The 20855-nt window shown below is 46.5% G+C and overlaps 2 protein-coding genes across 3 annotated transcripts in view; one reads left to right on the top strand and one right to left on the bottom strand.

Moving 5' to 3' along the window:
- The window catches only part of LOC137527680 (forkhead box protein P3-like), a 332205-nt gene that overhangs the window by 140090 nt on the left and 171260 nt on the right, over positions 1 to 20855 (bottom strand). The window lies entirely within an intron of this gene.
- The window catches only part of GPR173 (G protein-coupled receptor 173), a 74082-nt gene continuing 71348 nt past the window's right edge, over positions 18122 to 20855 (top strand). Inside the window, exon 1 of the mRNA XM_068249793.1 lies at positions 18122 to 18270. The gene's annotated coding sequence lies outside the window, so the exon portion shown is untranslated. The remainder of the gene's footprint in view (positions 18271 to 20855) is intronic.

Genomic DNA, 20855 nt, shown 5'->3' with positions numbered 1-20855 from the left:
TGAACTAACTATCCGCCAGGACTTCGGATTTCAGATAGGAAATCCGAGTTTGCTCGGATAGTCTATTCAGGTTTATAAAATATCCGAATTGCTATTCAAAGTTCGGATAGTGGAAAAAGTTCGGATTATCTGGGTAGTTCGGATATTCGAAATCTTGCTGAGCACCACTGGCCAGGAGAGCTGGTCCAGTGTGTCTCTCTGCTTTGAGGCAAGATATGTCTAAGATGGTGTGACACCGTCGTACCTGGCATGCAGCATAGGCCCTGGGGAGCCGGGGCTGTGTAACTGGAGAGGAGATCACAGCAACAGTAGAGTTGAACTGCCACTCAGCCAAGGAGGAGGAGGAGGATGACAGCGAAGAGGATGTAGCAGGAGAAGAGGAGGTGGCAGGAGGCCTGCCTGCAAGCCGCGGAGGTGTCACAAGTTGGTCCGCGCCACAGCCACGTACTCCCTGCTTGCCATCGGTCACCAGGTTGACCCAATGGGCTGTGTAAGTAATGTACCTTCCCTGACCGTGCCAGGCATCCGTGGTCAGGTGGACCCTTGACCCAACGGTGTGTGCCAGAGATGACACCACTTGCCTCTCAACTATATGGTACAGTTTGGGTATCGCCTTTTTAGAGAAATAATTGCGGCCTGGTATCTTCCACTGTGGTGTCCCAATGGCCACAAATTTACGGAAGGCCTCAGAGTCCACCAGCTTGTATGGTAATAGCTGGCGAGCTAACAGTTCCGCCACGCCAGCTGTCAGACGCCAGGCAAGGGGGTGACTGGCAGAAATTGGCTTCTTCCGCTCAAAGATTTCCTTCACGGACACCTGGCTGCTGTGGGCAGAGGAGCAGGAACCGCTCAAGGGCAGAGGCGGAGTGGAGGAGGGTGGCTGTGAAGGTGCAAGGGAGAAAGCGGCTGAAGATGCTGCACCAGGAGAAGGAGGGTGGCTTTTCTTTTGTGTGCTGCTTTTGCTCAGGTGCTCTTCCCATTGCAGTTTGTGCCTTTTCTCCATGTGCCTTCGTAAGGCACTTGTCCCTACGGGAGTGTTGACCTTTCCACGGCTCAATTTTTGGAGGCAGAGACAACAGATGGCATTGCTCCGATCTGAGGCAGACACATTAAAACATTTCCAAACCACTGAGCCCCCCTGGGGTGATGGCACTATGGAGGCATCAGCAGATGACGTTGAAGCGCATGTTGGCTGGCTGTACATAGGTGGCGATACATGGCGCCGGACACTGCCACCAGCTGTTTCTGACAACGAGCTCCCCCTGCTTCTTTCAGGAACTCATCTCATCCTACTCCTCTCTGACTCCCCCTCTGAACTGTCCCCTTGGTCATCTTGTCTCTTAGGAACCCATGTGGGATCTGTATCATCATAATCACCCTGCCCAGCTTTTGCGTCCTCCGACATATGAGGTGGTGTAACTTGCTTAGCGCCTTCATCTGGTTTTAACAATAATGGCTGTGAATCAGTTAATTCCCCACCAATTAACTCCTGTGAAGTGTCAAATGCAGCAGTTGTGGTGCTTGTAGTAGCGCTGGTGGCTGCGGAAGATGAGGTGTTCTGTGTTAAATAGTTAAATGTTAAATAGTCAACCACGTCCTGACAATCTTGGGAGTTGATGGGACGTGCCTTCTTCTGAGCACTGTACTTTGGGCCAGGGCCGCACAAAATCACATCAACACGACCTCGCACAGACCTGCCGTGTGGCCTTCCTCTGGGTCTGCCTCTACCTCTGCCTCTACCTTTTTTGTCCGTGGCGTCCATATCGGGGGGGATGAAGTGAAACGTATGCACTGACTTGACTAATACAATGTGCAGTCACACAGGTGCAGTTAACAGGTATGCACAGAGTGGTATATCACACTGCGTGCAATCACGTAGGTAGGTGGGTGCACTGAACACAACAGGTAGGTATATGCAGGGATGAGGTGGGTGCACTAAACACAACAGGTAGGTATATGCAGTGATGGGTATTACAATGTGCACCTGTCACACACAGACAGGTACCGGACAGGCACAGTGACACTGCATGCCCTCAGCTCACGTAGGTAGGTGGGTGCACCTGTCACACACACAGGTAGTCACTGAATGTGCTGGGCCTGGCAGTGGCACACACACAGTATGAATTATCAAGGCTGTCTATGCAACACAATGTCAGTGGGACACACAGAAAAAAAAATAGATCACAAGAACAAGATTAGCTCTCAAAAGAGCTGTTGTGGGGTGCTATTTTAGCAATAAGAATCAGCAATGAGCAAGCTAAGAAGCCTACAAGAGCCTAACTAATCTTTCCCTATGAGAGTCTGCAGCAGCAGCAGCTGTCCCTTCTCTATTTACTGCAGGCACACGAGTGAGTAAAATGGCTGGCGATGCCTGCCTTTTATAAGGGGGGTGGGGCTCCAGGAGGGAGTATAGCCTGATTGACTACAATGTGTCTGCTGACTGTGATGTAGAGGGTCAAAGTTGACCCTAATGGTGCATTATGGGGGCGAACCGAACTTCCGGAAAAGTTTGCGGTTCTCCGCGATTGCGAACCCCCGGAAGTTAGCCGGGAACCGTTTGCCGGCAAACCGTTCAGGCCATCTCTATTCACTTCTCAAATATCACTGTGTGTGCTTCCTATATGATGTATTTAACTGACATTTTTTTATCGTAACAACCAACGATTTATACAGGAAAGTCACGATGATTAACAAGGTTGCCCAAACTTTCGCATCCCACTGCAATTATAGCCGTGGATGCCCTTCAATGGAAGAAAAGGATTCATGCCCTATTTAAATGCAGATATAGAGTTTGCCATAACTACTTCCTGAGGTAAGATGTTCCAAATTTTAACCACCCTTTCTAAATAGATGGCAAAAACGTTTTACCTCCACATGCAAATCATGTCCCCTTGTCTGTTGCACATCCCTAGGGACAAGCTCATCTGCCAAAGATTTGTATTGCCCTCTGATGTATTTATACATATTAATCAGGTCACCTCTCAGTCGCCTTTTTTCCAAGCTAAATTTGGAATATTCAACATAATTAAAGCAGAAGCACTCTATACCTGTGTTCTGCCATACACAATAAATAAATATATTATGAAAACACTATATTGTACATGCTATTTATTTTACCATATTTGGCCACTGGGGGCACTGCTGCAACACAATGTGTGCTCACTATCCATTTTACAGTGCAGGTCAGTGTTTTTCTATTTTTCCAACAGTATTACACCATGTTCCCTTTTATTAATGTACTGTAGATGACATCATGTGAAAGTACCACTTGTCATATATATAATTGTGCTTTAGTTCTTTCCAGACATTCATTGAATAAAACTAATTATACATGTTTACTTATGTATAATGTATTATTTTTCAAAATCTCAAAGCGTACTCAAATGCATTTACTGCAGCATTTCATCTACCACCTGAGTGCAGTCTAATGCCGGTACACACCATGCAATTTCTGGTCGGATAGATGGGCCGAGTCGATTATTTCCAAGAGGTCCGTTTTTCTGATTGATTTTGTATAGAAGTGATAGGAAAATTGTAAATCGTATATTAGATCGGACCTGTCGGAAATAATCAATTTGACTTTGAGTCGTGTTTGCATCCACCTGCGTACCTACCGGGGATGCGACCCCCTCAGCCGCAGGGGGGCCCGGGGCTGCTCTGGGGCCCGCTCACTGTGCGTGGGGGGAGCGCTGCTCTGGACCCCCCAGCAAGGTGCTCAACTGGCCGCAGCGTCTAATAGACGCTGCGCCAGTTCATTCCCCACAGCCCCGCTCCAGCTAGTGATGGGTCGTTTGCGAACGAGCCAGCTCTAAGAGCCGGCTCTTTGCTGTGAACGACAAGAGCCGGTTCTCAGTTTTTAAAGAGCCGATGCCTCAGCCGCCCCACACAGCTCTGATTTGCTGTGTAATAAAGGGCGCTGAGGCATGCTGGGAGATGTAGTCCTGTAGTTGCAGCTTATAGGTGTGTATGGGGCAGAGCAGAGCAGTAGCAGGAGGGATTGGGGCAGTCAGCGAAGCAGTCTGGAGTTGTCATGGAGACGGGGGCGGGGCTTTTACTCCGATTCTGAGTGGTGTCCAGTGATATTTAATGAAGAGCCGATTGAGAGCCGTAAGAGCCGGCTCTTTCATGGGAGCCGATTCAGAAGAGCCGATTCTCCGAGAAGAGCCGGAATTCCCATCACTAGCTCCAGCAGCCTGCATAGTCTCCGGCAGGCAGAGCAGGGCTACGGCAAGATGGCCGCCGAAGAAGCCCTACACTGGAGACTATTTGTGTCTCTAGTACAGGGCTTCGGCAGCCATCTTGCCGTAGCCCTGCACTCTGCCTGTCAGCGCGGGAGATGTGCTGCAGGAGGACTCGGGGAGCTGCGAGCCAGATGCCGGGAGAGGAGAAGACTTCTGTCAGGTAAGTGAATTGTTTTTTTTTTTCACAGGTGCATTTTTTTTTTCTGGTGACTGCTGCCTACATTGTGATTTTCTGGTGTCTGCTGCCCACATTGCGATTTTCTGGTGACTGCTGCCCACATTGCGATTTTCTGGTGTCTGCTGCCCACATTACGATTTTCTGGTGACTGCTGCCCACATTGCGATTTTCTGGTCACTGCTGCCCACATTACGATTTTCTGGTCACTGCTGCCCTCATTGCGATTTTCTGGTCACTGCTGCCCACATTGCGATTTTCTGGTCACTGCTGCCCACATTACGATTTTCTGGTGTCTGCTGCACACATTACGATTTTCAGGTGCCTGCTGCCCACATTACGATTTTCAGGTGCCTGCTGCCCACATTATGATTTTCTGGTCACTGCTGCCCTCATTGCGATTTTCTGGTCACTGCTGCCCACATTACGATTTTCTGGTGTCTGCTGCCCACATTACGATTTTCAGGTGCCTGCTGCCCACATTACGATTTTCAGGTGCCTGCTGCCCACATTACGATTTTCAGGTGCCTGCTGCCCACATTATGATTTTCTGGTGTCTGCTGCCCACATTACATTTTTCTGGTGTCTGCTGCCCACATTGCGATTTTCAGGTGTCTGCTGCCCACATTACGATTTTCTGGTCACTGCTGCCCACATTGCGATTTTCTGGTCACTGCTGCCCACATTGCGATTTTCAGGTGTCTGCTGCCCACATTACGATTTTCAGGTGTCTGCTGCCCACATTACGATTTTCTGGTCACTGCTGCCCACATTGCGATTTTCTGGTCACTGCTGCCCACATTGCGATTTTCAGGTGTCTGCTGCCCACATTACGATTTTCAGGTGTCTGCTGCCCACATTACGATTTTCTGGTCACTGCTGCCCACATTGCGATTTTCAGGTGTCTGCTGCCCACATTGCGATTTTCAGGTGTCTGCTGCCCACATTACGATTTTCAGGTGTCTGCTGCCCACATTACGATTTTCAGGTGTCTGCTGCCCACATTGCGATTTTCAGGTGTCTGCTGCCCACATTACGATTTTCAGGTGTCTGCTGCCCACATTGCGATTTTCAGGTGTTTGCTGCCCACATTGCGATTTTCTGGTGTCTGCTGCCCACATTACGATTTTCTGGTTTATGCTGCCCACATTGCGATTTTGTGGTGACTGCTGCCCACATTGCGATTTTCTGGTGACTGCTGCCCACATAAGGATTTTCTGGTGTCTGCTGCCCACATTACGATTTTCAGGTGCCTGCTGTCCACATTACGATTTTCAGGTGCCTGCTGCCCACATAAGGATTTTCTGGTGACTGCTGCCCACATAAGGATTTTCTGGTGACTGCTGCCCACATAAGGATTTTCTGGTGACTGCTGCCCACATTAAGATTTTCTGGTGTCTGCTGCCCACATTAGGATTTTCTGGTGTCTGCTGCCCACATTATGATATTCTGGTGACTGACTGCTGCCCACATTACGATTTTCTGGCCCACATTACGATTTTCTGGTGAACACTGCCCACGTTACGATTGTCTGGTGAATGCTGTCCATGTTACAATTTTCTGGTGAACGCTGCCCACATTACGATTTTCTGGTGAACTCTGCCCACATTACGATTTTCTGTCCCACATTACGATATTCTGGTGAACGCTGCCCACATTATGATTGTCTGGTGAATGCTGTCCACGTTACAATTTTCTGGTGACTGCTGCTCACGTTACGATTTTCTGGTAACTGGTGCCCACATTACGATTTTCTGGTGAACTCTGCCCACATTATGATTTTCTAAAGGCCCACATTACGATTTTCTGGTGAACTCTGCCCACATTACGATTTTCTGGCCCACATTACGATTGTCTGGTAAAATGCTGCCCACTTTACAATTAATTTACAGTGAAACGCTTCCCCATTACGATTATTTGGCACCTATGGGGGGGGGGGCCCCATCCAAATATTCGCAGGGGGGCCCAGTGATTTCTAGTTACTCCCCTGTTTGCATCAGAGGAACTGGGGGGAAACAAGTGCTCCGATTTGCTCAAGACAGAACGGCTGTCCTCCGGAGTCTGGCCTGTGTGACCATACAGAGCGGGAGGTGTCACAGCGCGCTGCTGCCCCATTCCGGGGAGAAGGTCACCCACACTGGCCAGTTTGTACTGGGCAAATTCACCATAAGAAGCTTTCTAATGACCGATACCCCCTCACATTTTCAATCCCACCTCCGGAGACCTAGGAGGCCAGCGCGGTGAGTGCGGGCACATAGGGGGGTGTCCTGGCACTGGTGCTGGTTTAGAGGTGGTCTTTTAGTCTGCACATTTAATGATTCTGGTGACGGTTTCCTCTGAGAGCCTTTGCTTGTGATCGCAGTATTACGCTATTTTTGCTTTGTTTTATTTGCATGTGGACGTGATTGTCCGGCAGACAAGGATCAAAGGGACAGTGTCCTGTGTCCAAAGTTACATCCCTTGGAGTCTGCAATTGTGGTGGAACTGTGAGACTGTTTGATCTTATGTCTTTCTGTGGACAAGTGTGCGCGTTTTATATTTGCTTGTTTTAATCAATTTGACTTGTCGATCTGATTGGAAATTGCATGGTGTGTACCAGGCAGGCATGGATTTATGTCACAGGAGCCTATAGGCACAGATGTCCTGGCACCCTAGCGCCCTCCATGAACCTCCAAAGGCCCACCGAACAGTTCCGCAAGTGTGCTGGCTGTCCCTGCTATCTCTTTTCCCTTACTGCTCTTGCCCGTCATAAACAGCTACAGGTGCATTTAGTATTAGGTAGCCAGAGGTACCATCAGTATTAAGTAGCTAGAGGTGCCCCTAAGTATTAGGTAGCTAGAGGAACCTCAGTATTAGGTAGCTAGAGGTGCCTCTGACTGAAGGGAGATCTCGTCAGTGAAATGGCAAGAGCAGGGTGAGTAACCTCTCATTTACTCATCATCATTATACACTCTGCACAGAGAAAGAGTGAGGGAGCCGCCCAGGGAGGAGAGTAAGCCGCCTTTCCATCATCAGGCGCCTGTAGACATGTGCCTACAGTGCCTTATGGTAAATCTGACCCTGGTACCAGGCATAAGTAATCCTGTGGTTCGCGTACCGTGAACTGAAAGCCTTCTTTTAGGCTAACTACAGCAATTTAGCCAAATGATGCCCTCTTTGAAGAACAGCATTTCTTTGTATGTGTGGCTGAGCGGCGGATGGAAAATTATATGGCAGCCAGACCAGCAGAGATGAGGCAAGCCTTCCCTTCAGAACTATTATTGTACACAAAGCACACAAGCTACGGATCAAACCAGGACGCGGCTTTCAGCAGCGCAGAATATTAAGCCTGGGTTTTGCACATTCCTGCTAGTATCGGTCTTGTCGCCTCATCAAGTGATAATGATTTGGGTACCAGGTACGTGCGAGTTACAGGAATTAGATGGGAATTCGCTAAATGCTGATTCATTTGAGAAGGTGTCAAAACATGCAGAGAGGAAAGCCTTGATGGTATTCCATGTGGATTCACACCTCACAGATCAGTTTATAGAGAAGCCTTGCAACCTGTCACTTCCACCCCTGTGAGGGAACCCTGTCACTTCCACCCCTGTGAGGGAACCCTGTCACTTCCACCCCTGTGAGGGAACCCTGTCACTTCCACCCCTGTGAGGGAACCCTGTCACTTCCACCCCTGTGAGGGAACCCTGTCACTTCCACCCCTGTGAGGGAACCCTGTCACTTGCATTCCCACATCAGCTGCACAATCACAGGTTAGGATTATTACACATTTATACACCTTGAAAAAGACTAAAGCATGCCATACAGAACACTACTAAGGTATAACGGTGGCATAGGGCCAGCAAACAAAAGTAAATGACCCTTTACACACACACACGTCAGACGTAAAAATGCAATCAATATATTTGTGCTGCAGGGCTGATTTTTTTTCTAGCCACTGGGAAAGTGTGCCTTCCCCAGCCTGGCAGGGTATGTAGGGAATGCAGAGCGGTGCAGGGAGCTTTCATAAATACCTAATCGGGCCGGCTGAATAGCGCCCCCTCTCCTCCACTGGCGACGCTGCAATGCCGACATCCTCTTCAGAGTTCCAATCACATGATATGACATGTGATCGTAACCCAGGAGATGGCCTCAGCTCAGCAGTGCAGATCAGTGGTGGAAGAAAGGTGATGGAACAGTCTCTTTCTTCAGCCCTCTTCCACCACCGGGCGGCGCTGCAGTGCTTGCTGACACCATCCCCTGGGTAGCGATCACGTCATACCATGTGATCGGAAATCCGAAGAGGATGCCGGGAGTGCAGCACCGCCGGTGGATGAAGAGTAGAAAGAAGCTCCCTGCGTCACTCTGCATAGCTGCATTAGGCAGCTATTATTAATTATTTATTGTATTTATAAAGCGCCAACATATTACGCTGCGCTGAGCTAAGCATCTTATGCCGTCTGAAGACGCCCTGGCACGCGTTATCTGTCTCCAGATGTGTGCAGGGCTGGACTGGTAATAGGCTAAATAAAGGACATCCATTGTGAAAAATTGTAAAATATAAAATACATACATATAAATGTACATTCTCCAAGACATAGATGCGCTATAAATTATTTTTTTCCAATGTTGCTTTCACTTACAGTAGGTAGTGAACAAATCTGACAGAGTTGGGGACTAGTCCATCTCCTCATGGGGAATTCTCAGTTTTACAAAAAGCACTTACTATGCTGCAGTTGCTCAGTCCAGCCAGGGAAGCTGATTGACATCTGAATAGACACTCTCCAGGGAGTGCTTTTGTAAAGAATAAAATTAATATGGAGAATCTCCTATGAGGAGATGGACTAGTCCAAAACCTGTCCAATCTGTCAGCATTTTAATGCCTACTGTAAGTGACAGCAACATAGGAGAAAAGTAATTTAAAGTGCATTTTAACCTGGGAGAAATTTACATTTTATATTTATGCATTTTAAATTTTTTGTGACAGTGGCTGTTTACACGTTGGAGGTATTTGTTAACAAAAACACACCACATGCACACCAGCTTTAATCTGTGTTGATTCTTATGAATATGGCAATGGTTACAAGGCTAAGACAATGATTACTTGATATGACCGTGGCCACATGCATTATAAGACACAGCAAGACACAAAACCAAAGCTCATCTCCTATTTGGGGATACTTAGATAACGTTAGGTAAACTGGAGATCCAATTTTACTATTGGAACACAGAATAGAGACACTGAGAGCCCAATATAGTGTAGTATGTACTACTATGTGGATATGACAAGTAAGCATGCATTCATACTCACAAACATTGGTTACCATCCAGGTAACCGCTATATCAGCAGGTGAGGAGATTAGACCTGTCCCCACTCAGGATTAAGAAGTCGCTCTCTGTAGATAGGAAATAAGGAAACACCCCTCCACCGAGGGTGGACTCAGGAACTATATAAGCAGACAGAGGGCGCCAATAGGATAAAAAACGTTTAAAATGAGAGGAGGCAGAGGTGGACTTACCTCCTCCAAGCAGACACACACAAGAGTTGTGTATATTCAAAACAACAAAATATGTATTTATATACTCCAGAAAGTGCAAGTGCAACGCGTTTCGCGGGCATCTCCCACTTTATCAGGCAATAGAAACGGAGCATAAAACTCAAATAGGTCTGGTGCAAAGCTCAGTGCCTCTGCCTCCTCTCATTTTAAACGTTTTAGAATATTTTATCCTTTTGGCGCCTCTGTCTGCTTACACAGTTACTGGATATTACTATTTTTATTATTAAGTATTTATATAGTGCTAACATATTCCGCAGCGCTGTACAGAATATATTGCCTAATCACTTAACTGTACCTCAGAGCAGCTCATAATCTATTCCTTTCTATAGTACGGGGAGAACATACAAACTCCATGCGGATAGTGTCCTGGCTGGGATTTAAACCTGAGACCCAGAGCTCCAAGGTAAGAGTACTATGTACTTCACTGAGCTGCCTCGGGATGCAGACAAATGTCAGATTGCAAAAGGAATTAACTCTTTGCACACTCACAGGCTGGGATTGATTCATGAATAGCGGTAATATTACCGTGAATGCACAGCGAACGGCAAGACCACTGTTACTTCCATGTGCAAGTACGTGAGATATGCTAGTAGCGTGACCTGTGGTACTTTAGTAGTGCAACGGTAACGGTCGCGCTACTAGAGAAAATTTCCGTGCGTTGTGCATGCATCCCCCTTCCTTATCACTTCTCTCTTTTAGTGTGATGTACAGTGTGATGTATAATGATATGTATTTTTCTACTAAAAATGTGGTCATGTGACTTTATATTCTCCACTAAATTCATTTATAGCTTTATTTAGTTCTAAATTCTAACATGAAGGAAAAGTAGTTATGATAGAAAAGACCAGTATGATTTGAATAATGAAAATAAACTGCTCAACAATTGTTCATGGTATGCATCAATAGGGTGTGGAGGTGAGGAGGATCGTGACTAAAGATGTGGAGTAGCGGACTGAAGGACTGAGGTCGTGTCTAGATGTGTGGAGGGACATGTCTGGTGGTGTTGAGGGGCGTGTCTAGAGGTGTAGAGGGGCTTCTAGACGTGTGGATGGTGGTGACTGGAGATGTAGAAGGGCATGTCTGGAGGTGAGTAAGGGTGTGTCTGGAGGTGTGAAGGAGTGTGACTGAAGATGTGATGTGGAGTGTCTGGAGGTGAGTAGGAGAATGTCGTGGGATGTCTGGAGGTGTGATGGAGTGTGACTGGAGCTGGAAAGGTCATAAGTGGAGATGTTTAGGGGCGTGTTTAGAGGTGTGGAGGCACATGACTTGAGATGTGTAGGGGCACATCTGGAGGTGTTTAAGGGCGCGTCTGGAGGTGTGAAGAAGTGTGAGTGAGGCGTGGAGGGGCACAACTGGAGATGTCACAAGACTTACCTTAAAGGTATACCTCTTTCTTATTTTGCTACTTGAATAAGTATGCACCCATAATCTCAGCTTGAAACTGACCCAGTCAAATGCAGTTGCTGCTGATTTGGAATGCCCAAGTGCCAAACAAAACACACTGAGGAGCCTTCTGTGTCCACAATTGTTCTATTCGATATTACCCCAATTCAATTCAAACAATCGAATATGTGAAAAAACTGAGATCATTTTTTTTTTCCCCGATTGATAAATTTGATCAAAATTGTCATTTTTCTCAATTAAAATCTGGGCTGGAAAAATCAGATCAATTTTGGCAGAAATTGAATGGTGTGTGTGGTGTGTTGTATGAAAGTCATTGGACCTAAAAAATTGTAAGTTTAAATTCAAGAATACAGAAACTTTATTTGTCAAAGTGACACATTAGAGTGTATTTATTCATTGTAATAAGTGTAGTGTGGTTGATTAAAATAAATGAGGAATAGATTTGTTAATGTAGGTAAATTTTCTAAGGTTGTTTGTGTTGTGTACCGTCATATATAGCAGTGATGGCACAGAGCACCCCCTACACATTTATTTACATTACAATTTATATACTATTACATCTAATTTATATATTTTATTCAATTGTTTTTGTCATGACTGGGTCAAAAATGAACATATGTGTGTGGTAATTTTTTATTCGAGCAAAAAAAAAAAAAAGATCGAAATTGTCGAATTGGAAATTTTTTTTTTTACTATATGTGGCCACCATTAGGCTCTGACTAAGTTTAGTATTACTGAACACTGCAGGGTGGCCTCCTGAGCGCGTCCCAGTGGCTGCAGCTCTTGAGCGCTTTGAGTCCAACAGGAGAAAAGCGCTATATAAATGTTCGGATTATTATTATTATTATTATTATTATTATTAGGGAAAGTATTAGGCTAGGGTTTACAGGAGATTGGGAGGTTAAAACCAACGCTAAGGCACAGTTTCTCATATTCATTTAATAACTTTTTTTAATTAATATGCTTAAGAAAATTTGGTAAAAAAGCAAACAAAAAAAAACAACAACAAAAAAAACCAGTTGGTCTAGAGAAAGCACACTTCCTTTCTAGAGAATGGTAGTAGCAGTAGGGTATTGTACCGTGTTAGCGATGAGTAAAAGCAAGGAGTTTTGAATCAGGATGATACCATTTATTGGCTAACTTAGAGATGGATAAACAGTGAGCTTTCGGCTTATAAAAAGCCTTCTGGTCAGGAACCAGTCCAACAAAGGCTTTTTATAAGCCGAAAACTCACTGTTTATCCATCTCTAAGTTAGCCAATAAATGGTATCATCCTGATTCAAAACTCCTTGTTTCTAGAGAATAACAGTCATGATAGGATATTAGTCAGCAGAGAGGTACAGCTTTAGCTGGCAGAGCAAACACTACCACTTTTTCAGAAGGCATCTGTAGCTCGCCAAGGAAGAGATGAGGATCTAGAAATTAATACAGTAGCTATTTTCAAGTTTAAGTCATTGTTTACCTGGGGTGGATCAGGTTAAGGCAAAGGGTTTGGTTAGGCTAAGGGTGGCCACTAACGATCCAATCCCTTTCATCCAATCTTACCATTTCTATGTAATATAAGGGACTGCCTATAGTGTCTATTCAATATATTCACTCCGTTTACTCTTCTACTACATAGATTTGGTAAGATTGAATGAAAAACATTGGATCATTAGTGGCCACCCTTAGGAACTTGAAAATGAAGAGGTTAAAGCAGATCTCCAGAGTAAGAATGAAAAATCCTTCAGCCTCCTCGGATAAAAAGTTATATTTACCCAAGAAGCCCGCGAAGCCGTCCTGAAAACCGCGCATCACTCCACTTCCGCCATCTGACCCTGCCTCCCCTCTCTTCTTAGAGAAAATCGCCAAGACATTTACTGCAGTGAGAGAGGGGAAGCGGGGCCCGGCGCCAGAAGTGGAGTGATGCTTGGTGTTCGGGCGGCTTCGCGGAGCAAGGATTCTTGGGTAAATATAACTTTTTATCTTAGGAGGCCGAAGGATTTTCCATTCTTACTCTGGAGGTCCGCTTTAAAATTAGAAGTTCCAGTTAGAGATGCTGTTGAAAGGGTGGGCCGGGCCTTTCCTGTTGTATAGGAGGGAGGGGGGAGATGTCTCTCTGAGTGTTGGGCACACGGCTTGGGATGCTGCTGGTCATGGTGGAAAATGGTGCCTGCATGAACAAGTCGTGAATGAGCGGTTGCAGCTGGACTGCCAATTATTTATTACAGTTACATTTGGGGATAAATCTGCACAGCTGCATCTGTTTTTTGTCACAGTCATGAAATGTGATAATCACTTTTCTTTTACAAAGATGTCCTTTATCTTCTTATTGTGTCTCCAACAGGCACACAGACAGCATAAAAAAAAAAACAACATTTCGCTGAGGCAGGTTTTACACCTGACCTGTGTGTTTGCGGTACGATGCTCCATCTCCATCACAAAGCAACGCACAAAACGTCAATATTATGACCCTGTGGCAGAGTGCACTGACAGAGTTATATTTATAGCATCACCCCCTCGCATGCCCCTCCCCACTCCTGACCCAGTGACCAGTGAGTGTCCAGCAGGGAGTACGTCACTGGGATAGCCAGGTTCCCCAGTCGTACTCCCATCGTTCCGCGCATATGCGTTGCACCGCCGACAACATGTTTACATTTCCTGTGTCGCCCATTGACCTACATTACTTCTGCCGCCGCATCGCCGCTGAAGTCTGACAGTAACGTGCTGTCGACTTTGCAGCGGCTCAGTGGTAGATCAGGCACTTCCGATGCAACACGTCACCCTAACTGTGCCAGGCCCCATTGACTTGCATTGCCGTTACCTGCGGTAAAACAGGGTAATGCAACACTGCTATGCAAGACAAGTGTAAAAGTGGCCTCCATCCAAAACAAAGTAGTCAAAACTTGCTTTAGCCTTTACTTCCACTTTGAGAGTGTGAGTAATGTGATGTGGCTGTCACTCTATCACCAATATATCAAACAATGGGTATCATTTCTAAGAAGAGATGCAAGTTAGATACAAACATAACAAGCACCAACTATAACAGGGCAGGAGAAGAAGTGCTGGCCCTGAAAAATCATGCAACGAATCAGGTACTCTGACCCAGCTGGCTCAGGATGTACTGGATTAGCCATATGCTTGTTCCAGGGTTTTGACTCAGACACTACTTATGCCAGAAGATTAACAGGGCTGCCAGGCAATTGGCGTTGTTTACAAGGAAATAAATATGGCAACCTCCATATCCCTATCACCTCTGTTTTCTTTAAGAGGTGGGGTAAAACAAGATAGTATAGTTTCGCCAGGGACGTTCCTACTATTGGGCGCCGGGGGTGTGGCTGAGACCCCCCACAGCGGCCCTGATCAGGAGGGGAAGCAGTGCAAGAAGGAGGGGCAGCAGGGACAGCGGCAGGGAGGGGAGCCGGAATCCCCCCTCACCTGGGTCCCCTCCTTCTGTTCTCTCCCCTCCATATATGCGGTGGCAAGCAGGCGGGCGGAGAATAACTCACCTGGCTACTTCTTTCCAAGCGCTGGAGCGCACCGTCACCATTGCCAGCCCACAGGTCTCCGCCTTCAATGCCGCTCACTGTGCTTCCGCTAATCAGAAAGCACAGTGATCGGCATTGAAGGCAGAGACCTGTGGCAACAGTGACGCTATTGGGGGCAACTATACTAGCTACACTGGGAGCAACTATACTAGCTACACTGGGGGCAACTATACTAGCTAAACTTGGGGCAACTAAACTAGCTACACTGGGGGCAACTATACTACATACACTGGGTTCAACTATACTAGCTATACTGGGGCAACTATACTAGCTAAACTGGGTGCAACTATACTAGCTAAACTGGGGGCAACTATACTACCTACACAATTATACTAGCTACACTGGGTGCAACTATACTACCTACACTGGGTGCAACTATACTAGCTAAACTGGGGGCAACTATACTACCTACACAACTATACTAGCTACACTGGGGCAACTATACTACCTACACTGGGTGCAACTATACTAGCTAAACTGGGGGCAACTATACTACCTACACAACTATACTAGCTACACTGGGGAAACTATACTACCTACACTGGGTGCAACTATACTAGCTAAACTGGGGGCAACTATACTACCTACACAACTATACCAGCTACACTGGGGCAACTATACTACCTACACTGGGTGCAACTATACTAGCTAAACTGTGGGCAACTATACTACCTACACTGGGGGCAACTATACAAGCTATACTGGGGCAACAATAGTACCTACACTGGGGCAAATATAGTACCTACACTGGGGCAACTATACTATCTATACTGGGGCTACTATGCTAGCTATACTGGGGTCAACTATACAAGCTATACTAGGGCAACTATACTACCTACACTGGGGGCAACTATACTAGCTATACTGGGCCAGCTATACTACCTATACTGGAGGCAACTATACTAGCCACCTATACTAAGAACAACTTTATTACATATACTGGGGCATTACCTGCCGTGGCGCACTTAATATGCCGCACTCGCGTCTTTCCTTTTTTTTTTGGGGGGGGGGTGTCTTATAATACCTAGCATTGAGGAGGATACAGTAGGTAAATGAGACTGTGATAACTTACTAAGAAAGGGTGAATAATGTGAAAATGTTTATACAGTTTAGTAGAGGCGGGTTTAAATATTTTAAAGGCATCCATAAGAGGGAGTTCCAGAGATTGAGCGCATCTCAAGGCAAGTTTTGGAACCCTATATGAGTAGTTTTTATAAAGCTATGAAGAAGGCAGCCAGATATGTACTACTATATCAGGTCACAAATATAAGAGAAGTAGCAACTAGGAACTAAGCTAAAGGAGAAGCATAACAGCTTCATACATACAGCTTGATTCACTAAATCGCGCTAAACCTACTGCGCACAAGCAGCGCGGGATACAATTATTGTACGCATGCTATGCACGGCCCTGCCAGCATAGCGTGCGCTCTTAAAGTGAACCATAGACGAAGCACCCTATGTATTTTACCATATACTGTATATCAGTGGGGACATTAGAGAAAACACCTACCCTGCTCTCTCTTTCACTCTTCACTGCTCAGCCTGCTTGTTAACAGCCCTGATCAATTCCCCGACTGTGCATTCAGTCCGGCTTTGCTCAGGAATAATTATAGCTGAGTCAGAAGGGGGCAGGCTTGGGCTTGAAAAGACATCAGAGAAGACAGACTCAGCTATAATGATTCCTGAGCAAAGCCAGACTGAATGCTCAGTCGGGAATTTTATCAGGGCTGATTAGAAGCAGGCTGAGCAGTGAAGGATGAAGCAGAGAGCAGGGTAGGCATTTTCTCTAATGTTCCCACTGATATTTATGGTAAAATACATGAGTGTGCTTCGTCTCTGGTTCACTTTAAGTGACGTGGGATCCTTTTAACTGCTGCGCAATAGCGCTTTTGCACAGCGACAGGACTGCGCAGTGCGCGCGCACGCTAATTTCATCACGCGCTACTTGTGCCCGGTAGGTTTAGCGCAAATTAGTGAATCAAGCTGAATGTTACATATATTTTATTGTGTGATGTCTGCTTTAACAATGCATGGGAGTTACTGTAGACAGAGCTAGATCATCAACAAGGCAAGCCTAGGCAGTTGCCTAGGGCCTGAAGAAAGTCTAGGCGCCTAGTGAATGCTAGTCCCCACCATATCTTTCTAAACAAAAAGGCAGGTGACTATCAGCAGGGTGCAAAAACTCTTGCATAAGACCCCATTACATTTTAATCCTTTTCTGACTATAGATGCAATTTTCAACTTGTTTCTGTGTTTGTAAAGAAAAGCTAGTCACACACTCAAAGATTCCTTCCCAATGTAGCAAACCGATTGATCCCTCTCTGATTGGAGTCTGATAAGAGAGGGATTGACTCCTACCAGGATTTACAATAAATCTCAGCAGAAATTGATTGACCGCCATTCTTGCCCCGCCCCTGATCGATGGAGACTTTCCATTCCGTCTAATCGATAGTTAAGAACGATTTTCGGTCAAAAACTGGCAGATGAGTGTATGGCCACCTTAATCCTGATCTACCGAGAGCGAGGAACGGTGCCTATAATTTTACTATGCCAGCCCTTTGTTACAAGCTTGAGAGTCCAGCTGCAATGCAGTCAGAGGGCAGTAGAAAAACACCCTTGTACTCATTGCAAACCCTTATGTCATGCTATGTGTTGCCTTCCGAGGATGTGCACAGCTACCCTGGCATGGTAGCCCATAGTCTGCCACAGGAGGCTAGAGAGATGCCCTGCAAAGCCAGTTGTGTTGTTGTCAGGTAGGGCAGAAAGGATGGCAAGTAAATGTGCATAGAGAGCAGGGCTCGGGAAGCGCAGGCACTACGCAGTGATGTAGGATGTTCTGCAGGACTCAGAGGTGATGAATGAGATGCTGTAAGTCTCTTGGAAAGTGGTGCAGAAATGATGATTCTGAAAAATTCAAGTGCTTGTGAGCAGTCTGCACCTCCAGACTTAATGCTATCACTCCAAAGCCAGTATATCCAAGAAGTGAGGCTGTGGCAGAAGTCTGAGAAGGAGACAGATTAATGGAGCATCCTGGCTGTGCATTGAGACCAAAAGCAGGTTTCTGTGGCTAAATGATGTCAGAACAGTGCAGGGGAGGGATGAAGCTGCATCCCAGCGAACATCCGGAGCCGACAAGTCATCCGGCTCCTGTATCCATGGCAACTAGAGGCGGATACCTCCCCACCATCAGCACCCCCCTCCCTTCCTTCTCCATCTCTATCCTTCGCTCCCAGCCTCCCCCTCCCCACCATGTAGAAGATGGCTGGTTCCCTTTTGCTGGAGTGGCCTGGAAGGAAAAATCAGACGGGCACCCCCAGTACACCCTTTCCCGGTGCCCCAAGCTCGTCCATCTGCAGCTGGGTTACCACTGACACCCAGCAGCTGGGCAGGTAAGGCTGGGGACATTCCCTGCGTTGCTGTGCTATACCTGGAGGGGTCAGGAGGGATAGGCTGTTCCCAACCCTGTGTTTGTTGGTATTCTCTCCCTCCAGCCTACAGTGCAACCTGTTTAGCGGAATCCCTGTCTGCATCTTCTCATGGCCCGCATCTTCTCTATTCCTGTGCAATTGCTTCTCTCACTGCTCAGCTATGCTGTGTATGCCTGTGTTCCCATCCCCCACTGTCTCTCCATCCTTTTCTTATTCACCTCCATTCTCTTTCTCTTGCACTCTTTGTATCTCCGGCAGACTGTCTCCCATTCTTTATTCTGTCTATCCAAAAACAAAAGGAGAAAAATGACAGTGAGGGTCAACCAAAAAACAATAGGATCCTCCGGCTAATCAACACCAATCGCTTTTGCCCGTTCAGACACCTCTGACTGTAACTGGGGAGACCTGCACACTGCTCTAGTCCTCACTAGCAGTCCTACACATTGGTCTCCCCAGCAGTGAAAGGGTTCCTGTGTATGTGAGGAGTGTGTGGAGATGGAATTGAGCTGTCCTGCTGATAGTTAACTGATAAATCCACCAGAGCTTCTAGGCCTCCATTATGAGTGATGTGATATGGTGCCTGGAAACAGTCTGCCTATCAACCTTGTTGTTGCAGAAAATAGCTCCCTGCAGCCACAAGCCTTTTATTTTGTGTTCCCCTATTACCGAGGCATCCTTCACAATTGATTAACCTCTTCACCCATTAACCACACTGCAAAAATAACCAGTCTCCCTCAGACATCTGTTGTTGGCCATGGCTCCGTTGTCCACTTGCTCTTTCCTACAAGGAATGCCAAGGCCTTGAGAGCCGGAGGCAGGCCAGGGGGTGTCCAGCATGCTTCTCCCAGAAAAGCATTTAGATCATATAATAAAGAGGACATGTCACTGGCTGACAGCTGGCTTGTGCGTGTGCCAGGCATGCTGCAGAGGAACCAAAAGATCAGCATCTAGTGCTGAGGCCTACTTGTTGTCACTATTAATTAAGGCAACATGAACTTAAAGGTTTACCTCAATACATCTGAAAGGCCCCTGATTATTCTTCCTGTGAAATACAGTACTATCCAAACGAGGTGCATGGAAATTTGGGCCCCCAGTAATCCCTACAGTAAAATAGTATTTAATACTGATATTTTACTATTAAAGAGTAAAACATCAGAATTAAATATTGTACTGTGGCTAAACCTAACCCTCCCCCCTGACGCCTAGCCCTAAACCGCCCCCCCCCCCCCACACACACACACACACACAACCTTCCTACCTGACACCTAACCCTAGATAACCCCCCAAACACCCTGACGTCTAACCCATGACCCCCCCCCTCAAACTTCCTACCTGATGCCTAACCCTCCCCCCACCCCCACCCCCCCCCCCACCCCCCCCCCCACACACACACACACACATAAACTTTTTACTTGACGCCTAACCCTGACCGCCCCCCAAGCCTAACCTTAAGGCGCCTATTGAAATATCAACATTGAAGTGTAATTTGGGCCAATACATCGCAGGCCCGGTATCATGGGTTAGGCGTCTATGACGGCGTCCAAATTTCCTGCTTCGCTTTCCACTATCTGACCTGTGAGATATATGTATTATCTTGTGATTATATAATATATATAGCATAGGAGGAGGTGAGCTTATAACATAGGAGGAGGTGAGCCGATGACAGCTGGGTTCGCACCAAAACTAGCCGGGTGGAGCACCCGGCTAAAAGAGCCTGGGGAGAACACTGGATATACACAGGGTCATACAGAAAGTAACAGATAAACAAGGTATTCTTTCAAAGTAATTTATCTTGCATCTGTCAAATTGAAGTTAACCCGAGGTGGCAGAAAAAAAAGGTTACATACTTTTACATACTTACCCAAGTAGAGGGAAGCCTCTGAATACTCCAGAGGCTTCTTGTGTCCTCCTCACCACCACTGCCGCTATGCACGGACCCTCCGAACATATCCAACAAGAACTTGTGAGTGCGACCACACCCAGAGGTGTGGGTAATATAGAGCCTATGGCAAACACTGAAATTGCACTTCGCCGTCAGAGCCCCCTTCCCCTCTAAAAACAGCATCCTTTCTCAAATACATGTGTTATGACTACCTGTAGTTTTTTTTTTTGCTCTGAATATTGTTACCTTTTTTGGAAATATCTCTTCTTATTCCCTCTCTGTTCTTTTTCTAACACTAAGGGCCGGTTCACACTTGTTTTAAAAAAACATATCCGTGGGATATGTTTTTAAAGCTCTGCAGAAGTGCTGGAAGCAGATCCTATGTTAAAAATAGGACCCGCTTCCACTCGTGCAGAAACACGGATCCATGTTGCACTGAAAGAAAACGTTGCGGAGAGTCCGGATTTTACACTTTTTCCCGGACTGGACAGGTAAACGTGTCCAATGCATGCCTATGAAAATGAACACTGTCCGCTCTCACTAGGCTAGTCGCCGCATCTGCATCACCCGTTTTGGCCGCACCCCGTCGCGACGCATACTCACGGGTCCCACTGTCCATCACTGCCACTCGGTCCATTCTGTACAGTCTGGAGGCCAACAGAAG

Source organism: Hyperolius riggenbachi, chromosome 8, assembly GCF_040937935.1.
Source record: "Hyperolius riggenbachi isolate aHypRig1 chromosome 8, aHypRig1.pri, whole genome shotgun sequence".
Taxonomy (NCBI): Eukaryota; Metazoa; Chordata; class Amphibia; order Anura; family Hyperoliidae; genus Hyperolius; species Hyperolius riggenbachi.
Note: the sequence above shows the minus strand (reverse complement) of the source record. Positions and strands in the feature narration are given on the sequence as shown.